The sequence below is a fragment of the Nicotiana tomentosiformis genome, chromosome 2 (genome assembly GCF_000390325.3).
Source record: "Nicotiana tomentosiformis chromosome 2, ASM39032v3, whole genome shotgun sequence".
Classification (NCBI taxonomy): Eukaryota; Viridiplantae; Streptophyta; class Magnoliopsida; order Solanales; family Solanaceae; genus Nicotiana; species Nicotiana tomentosiformis.
The window spans coordinates 114,206,863-114,214,995 of record NC_090813.1 but is presented as its reverse complement, the minus strand read 5'-3'; positions in this window follow the sequence as shown (position 1 = coordinate 114,214,995).

Here is an 8,133-nt window from a genome sequence, read left to right as displayed (position 1 = left end):
CTGGTCTTTCCTTTTCATATTCGTACTCATAATTTCCTGTGCACGGGAATTATAAATTATTATTACTGTAAAGCATATAAAAAGAGTGCTCAATGAGATTTAATTTGAAAGATTCTACCTTGTCTCTCCTTTTTCATAATGACTAGAATAATGTTTTTCAGTACAATGTCATAATTAATCTAGAGTACTATATTCACCACCGTTCAACCTTTGTAATTGTGTGATTTGTGTCTGGTCTTTTAATCGATATGCAATAAACTTTCTTGATGAATTTTGTTTTACTATGTCTAATAAGTTGTATAAATCGAATCGAAAAATCGCATCAAATCGATTAAAATACTCGTCTTGGTTTTGTTTGATTTGATTTGGTATTGAGTAAAAAAATTCGAATCAACCCGACATATAAATATATAATTTTTATATAAACTTTTAAGATTTTATATCGAATTTTCTTTAAAAATATCTAGAAATATTTGGGATACTCTTGCGGGATATAAATTTTAATAGAATATGAAGTGCTTCATATTTATTGACCTTAAATAATGAGTTGTATGAATACTTTCTTATCAAGTGTTATTGAAATGCGTCTATCTCTTTGTTCTTCCATATTCCTATCATATGTTAAGATCTATTAAATTCTTATATCTTTTTCGAATGTGAAGTAATTATTAATATTTATGTATCATATTGATTTTTATGTTTAATTACTAAATTCGGTTAACCCGAAAGTGTACATCAACGAAAAATTATTGTAAGACAACTAAAAAAATAACTATTATGTATTTATAATAAAATTCTCCCACCATAAGAATTTTTTAATCGATAATATGTTTGTTAATTTTTTATATTTTTACTAAATATATATTTACTTATCAAATATTTAACAAAGTAAAATTGAAATAATATTTAAGTAATAAAAAACTCGACAAAACCGAACTAATCAAAGCCGATATAGTTGGTTTAGTTCGATTTTGATAAAAACCGAAACTAATCCCGTGCATGTACACCCTTAATGTCAAATATGTAGCAACATGCATTTAAGCTCCCAAGGTTGGCCACATGTTTTGTTTTCCCCTTTTTTTTTTCCCTTTTGGTATTCTCTAACATTCAAAAGATGATTTACAACTTCATTAAATCCTACTTGTATTTATTTATAAATATGTTCAAATACGTGCTGACAAATACTGTTAGTTTTTCTTGTTCTTTTTACCATTGTGTCTACAAGAGATTTTGCTTCTAGAAAAGGTTAAAGGTCGAGTTGTAGAAGAATTCATTCCAGTAGGGAGTTTAGTTGGTAGGTTTTCTACCCCACTGGATAAATTTCCTTCAAGACAAATGTACACGTAAAAGGAGAAAGATATCAAGTTAAGGTCAACTCAATAAACTTGTAAGCTATAGATTACTTGTTGCAGTTAATATGAAAGTTTTCCTACATATAAGATGCTTAAGGATAAGATTTTCTTTATCTGCAAAAGGAAACTGAAGAAAGAAGTCACTAATTTTTTATTTTCGTTTAGAATTTCTGAAGTTGATGTAAACCAAATTGTGCACGTATGACTATATATCCAAACAAAAGGTTTTGCGTTTGGAAAATTGCAATCTGCAATCTACACGAAAAGAAGATATCAAAATGCAAAAGGGTACTCCTCTAATCAAAACGTACAACAAACTCTATTAATTAAGCGTTTTACTTTATCAGTGAAATATAACTTACTCTAGATAGCGGCGTATTCATGTGAAGGGAATTGTACTATCCTGATTATCTTTATTTTATGAGTACACTACTTTATAGTTTTTGGCGTATAGAGTGAAACTAACTGGTCATTAGTCATGATTCATGAGAACAACTTTGTTTAGTTGCCGGAACAGTGCGGTCATTTTTCACTCAAATGACGAAAATAATTAAAAAAACAATTGACGCGATTATTTACTGTGCTAGACCTTAACGACACGTTTGTCCTTTAAGGTATAACGCATGTACTATATGGGCTATACTTGATATTTGCAGTTTGACTGCATGGCGCATCAATGACCTGCATTATCCATCTAAACTTCACTTTTCTCCTTATTTTCCTTGTCTCTTGCATTAGCTACTTGTCCATTGAGTTGTGAACTCAGAACTGGGAAACCAGATAGGACGTGGCAATTAACGTGTCACCATTGACACTGTTGCAAAGTGAGAAGGCTGCAGCGTAGCCAGCTATCAAATGCACTAAAAGGAAAGAAGAAAAAGTTGAAAAAACATATCATAAGATCGAGTTTATCTTGTATACGTCACTTTGTAACACATATCTAAATGCACAGAATGAAAAACAGAGAGGATGAAGTTAATAAACTTTTAAATTCTATGCAAGTATAAAAATATATCAGGTACATATAAATATTTGATAAATATTAGTAATATCTAATAATTTCCCCCTGGTACTATGTAATAATTAACCTCTTAAAAGTAGTACTAATTAATCACTTCTCTCCTTATTTTTCTTATCTCTTGCATTATATAGAAGTAGTATTTTTCTTAGGGAAAATTTCTATCAACTTCATTATCCGAAATTTTCACCTTCGGACCGTAATAGCGCCTAATATTTCACTTGCTAGGCAAGCCAACGTTAGAATAATATTATCCATTTTTAAAATAATTTTTAAATTTATTAATAACAGAGAACAATTGCGGAAGTAACGTCTAAAATATAGTGAATAATCCATAAAAATAACGGTGTCTAAATACCATCCCACAATTAGTGTCACAAGTGCACGAACTTCTAGAATAAATACAAATAAATGTCTGAATAAAATAAAGTTGTCTCGAAATAAACACACAACTAAAGTAAAATAGTCAGGGACTTCAGAACTGCGGACGCCATGCAGTTATACCTCAAGTCTCCTCTGGTAGCTGAAATCTGAGCAAGTCTATGGTACGCCATTGGGACCAACTCCAAAATCTACATAAGAAGTGCAGAGTGTGGTATCTATACAACCGATCCCATATACTGATAAGTGCTGAGCCTAACCTCGACGAAATAGTGACGAGGCTAAGGCTGGTCACTTACATTACCTGTATGCAATATTAGTAACAACAACAATAATAGAAATAAATAAGGTAATTCATTTATAATAATTGAAGCCAACTCATCAGTTAAAACCAATTATCATTTCCATCAATTCTGTTGCAACGTGCAACCCGCTCTCACACTATATTCCCATTCAATTCTGTTGCAGCGTGCAACCCGCTCTCACAATATCTTCACATTCAATTATGTTGCAGCGTGCAATTCGATCTCACAATATATTCACATTCACTTTTGTTGCGGCGTGCAACCCGCTCCTCCAATATATTCATTTTAAACAAGTCAGTTGCGACGTGCAACCCGATCCTCCAATATGGACTTTTAATAAGCCTGTTGCGGCATGCAACCCGATCCTCCAATATATTCATTATAATCAATTATGTTGCGGCGTGCAACCCGCTCCTCCAACATACTCATTTATCAATTCTTATAGAAGAAATTTCCCCAATAAATGCAGCAATTAATATAAAATTATAAGACAACAAGCATACAATAATTATGATTTAATTATGAAACAAACAAAGGCAAATAGTAAATTATTATGGAAATCAGAGAGAAAATATGCAGTTTAATATTTAATATGTTAAATGTCGAATAACAATTAAGGCACATAATTCAAATAGCACGTAACAATTAATGCAGAAATTCAAGAATTAATATTTGACAAAGAATAAGAGAGACACAATTATTATAATAATTAATTCATAATTTAAAACAATTTATGAATTTTCAAGTAAGCAGGCAAACAATCAATTTGACGATGTATAGACACTCGTCACCTCGCCTATACGTCGTTCACATGCAATTCACATAACAAATAATTTAAGGGTTCTATTCCCTCAAGTCAAGGTTAACCACGACACTTACCCCGCTTTACAAATTCCAATCAATTACTCGACCACAACTTTTCCTTTTAAATTTGTCTCCAAAAGCTTCAAATCTATTCACAAACAATTCGATATACTTAATACGAATCATAGGAATTAATTCCATATGAATTTACAAAATTTTCGAATAAAAATTCAAAATCTATTAAAATATTCAACAATGGGACCCACGTCTCAAATCCCGAAAAAACTTACGAAATCCAAACAGTCATTCCGAGACGAGTCCAACCATACAAAAATTTTCCGATGTCAAATGGACCTTCAAATCTTAAATTTTTGTTTTTGGAAGATTTTATAAAAATCTAATTTTTATTCCATAAATTCACGGATTCATGATATAAATGAGTATGAAATCATGAAATATAATCAATATAGGATAATGAACACTTACCCCAATATTTTTCCGTAAAAATCGCCCAAAAATCGCCTTACCCGAGCTCAAAAATGAAAAAGGGTTAAAAATGGGACAAATCCCATTTTCTAGAACTTAAGTTTTGTTTCTGGGATTTTTACCCTTCGAGAACGCGGTCAGTGCCTTGCATTCGGGAAGCACAAATTTGTGTTGTTCAATTTTACACTTCGCGAATGCGAAGGCAATTGCCCTGGCCAGCCCTTTCCCTTCGCGAACGCGAGGCTTCGATCGCGAACAAGTAGCTTTGAACCTCAAGCCTTCGCGAACGCGGTTACTCTGTCGCGAACGCGAAACACAAAACGTGACTGCCCCAATTTGCTCTTCACATTCGCGAGAGTACCTTCGCGAACGCGAAGAAGAACACACCAGAAGCGTGAAGTCTGCAGGAAACCAGATTTCCTGAGTCCGATATCATCCCGTAGCCCATCTGAAACTCACCCGAGCCCTCGGGGCTCCAAACCAAACTTGCACACAAGTCCTAAAATATCATACGAACTTGCTCGCGATATCAAATTGCCAAACTAACACTTAGAACTACGAATCATATACAAAATCAAAGGAAATTTTCAAGAAGAGTTTAAAACCTTTATTTTTACAACCGGGCGTTCGAATTACGTCAAATCAACTCTATTTCTCACCAAATTTGGCAAACAAGTCATAAATATTATAGTGGACCTATACAAGGCTCCAAAATCAAAATACGTACCTGAGGTCAATAAATCCAACATCAGTAGTTTCTTAAAATTTATTAAGCTTTCAAGCTTTTAATTTTTCATCAAAATTCCATATTTCGAGCTAGGGACCTCAGAATTCGATTTCGGGCATACACCCAAGTCCCTAATCACGATACAGATCTACCGAAATTGTCAAAACACTCATCTGGGTCAGTTTGCTCAAAATGTTGACTAAAGTCAACTCAGTTGAGCTCTTAAAGCTCTAATTCATATTTTAATCCATTTTTCACATAAAAACTTTTCGAAAAATTGTACAGACTACGCACGCAAGTCTAGGAATGATAAAATGGTGATTTTTGAGGTCTTAGAACATAGAATTACTTATAAAATTTAAAAGTGACATTTTGGGTCATCACATTCTCCACCTCTAAAATAACTGTTCGTCCTCGAACGGAGTTAGAAAGAAAGTACCTGAGCTGGTGAATAAGTGTAGATATTTAATCCGCATGTCCGACTCGAACTCCCAGGTATATGCCTTTACCGGCTGACGTCTCCATTGCACTCGAACTGAAGGATAACTCTTAGACCTCAACTATCGTACCTGCCGGGATAGAATAGCCAACGGTTCCTCCTCGTAAGTCAAATCTTTGTCCAATTGGAGTGAGCTGAAATCTAACACATGGGACGGATCACCATGATACTTCCGGAGCATGGACACATGGAAAACCGGATGCACCATTGATAAACTAGGTGGTAATGGAAGCCTGTAGGCTACATCACCCACCCTTTCAAGAATTTCAAAGGGTCCGATATACCTAAGGCTCAACTTGCCCTTCTTTCCGAACCTCATTACACCTTTCATAGGTGAAACCCGGAGCAATATTATTTCTCCAACCATGAATACAATATCACGAACTTTATGATCGGCATAACTCTTTTGCCTAGACTGAGCTGTGCGAAGTCGATCCTAAATAATCTTGACCTTATTCAAGGCATCCTATATCAAATCGGTACCCAACAACCGAGCCTCTTCCGGTTCAAACTAGCCAACTAGCGAACGACATCGCCTTCCGTATAATGCCTCATATGGAGCCATCAGAATGCTCGACTGGTAGCTATTATTATAAGCAAACTTCGCAAGTGGCAAGAACTGATCCCAAGAACCTCCAAAGTTATAACACAAGCGCGAAGCATATCTTCCAATATCTGAATGGTGCGCTCTGATTGTCCGTCTATCTGTGGATGAAATGCTATACTTAACTCAACCCGCGTGCCTAACTCACGTTGTACAACCCTCTAGAAGTGTGAGGTAAATTGTGCACCTCGATCTGAAATAATAGACACGGGCACAAAGTGTAGGCGGACAATCTCACGAATGTAAATTTTAGCTAACCTCTCTGAAGAATAGGTAGCTACCACTGGAATAAAATGTGCTGACTTGGTCAACCTGTCCAGAATGACCCAAATTGTGTCAAATTTTCTCTGAGTCCGTGGGAGCCCAACAACAAACTCCATAGTGATACTCTCCCACTTCCACTCAGGAATTACTAACTTCTGAAGCAAACCACCAGGTCTCTGATGCTCGTACTTAACTTACTGACAATTCAGACACCGGGCTATATATGCAAGTATATCCTTCTTCATTCTCCTCCACCAATAATGTTGCCGTAAATCCTGATACATTTTAGCGGCACCTGGATGAAAAGAATACCTGGAACTGTGTGCCTCTTCAAAAATTAATGCACGAATCCCATCCACATTAGGCACACAGATACGACTATGCATTCGTAGAACTCTATCTTCCCCCACAACAACCCATTTGGCATCACCGTGTCGCACCTTGTCCTTAAGGACAAGTAAATGAGTATCGGGTTGGAGGAGCGGGTCCCACTACTTAAAAGTCAATATTGGAGGTTCGGGTTGCATGCCGCAACAAATTTATTAAATGTCAATATTGGAGGATCGGGTTGCACGCCGCAACAGACTTGTTAAAAAGTTAATATTGGAGGATCGGGTTGCATGCCGCAACATACTTGATTAAAATGAATATGTTGGAGGAGTGGATTGCATGCCGTAACAGAACTGAATGTGGATATATTGTGAGAGCGGGTTGCACGCTGCAAAAGAATTAATGAAAATGATAATTGGTTATGACTGCTGAGTTGCCTTCAATTATTATAAATGAATTACCTGATTTATTTCTATTATTGTTGTTGTTACTAATATTGCGTTCATGTTAATGTAAGTGAACCGCCTTAGCCTCGTCACTACTTCGTCAAGGTTAGGCTCAGCACTTACAGTACATGGGGTCGGTTGTACTGATACTACATTCTGGCCTTCTTGTGTAGATTTTGGAGTTGGTCTCAGCGGCGTACCATAGATTTGCTCGGATTTCAGCTATCATAGGAGACTTGAGGTATAACTGCATGGCGTCCGCAGTTCTAAAGTCCCCGTCTATTGTACTTTAGTTGTGTGTTTATTTCCAGACAGCTTTATTTTATTCAAACCTTTATTTTTATTTATTCTAGAAGCTCGTGCACTTGTGACACCAATTCTGGGATGGTATTTAGACACTATTATTATTATGGATTATTTCAAAATTGCTTCCGCATTTGCTTCCTTGTTATTAATAAATTTAAAAATTGTTTTCAAAATGGATAATGTTATTCTAACGTTGGCTTGCCTAGCAAGTGAAATGTTAGGCGCCATCATAGTCCGAAGGTGGGAATTTCGGGTCGTGACAGTTGGTATCAGAGCCCTAGGTTACATAGGTCTCATGAGTTACGAGCAAGCTTAGTAGAGTCTGAAGGATCGGTACGGAGACGTCTGTACTTATCTCTCAGAGGTTATGAAGTTTAGGAACAATATCACTTCTTTCTTATTCTGTCGTGCGGTTTTATTCTATCATCGATGATTGAACCATTCTACTCTTATTCTCTCGCAGATGGAGAGAACACGTAATACCTCTACCGATGGACAGGGACCAGAACCCCAGTGGCAACAATGGCAGGGGTAGAGGTCGAGGTCATGCTAGAGACCGAGGTAGAACTTAGTCCAGAGCTTGAGCAGATGCACATGTTGAAGAACCTCAG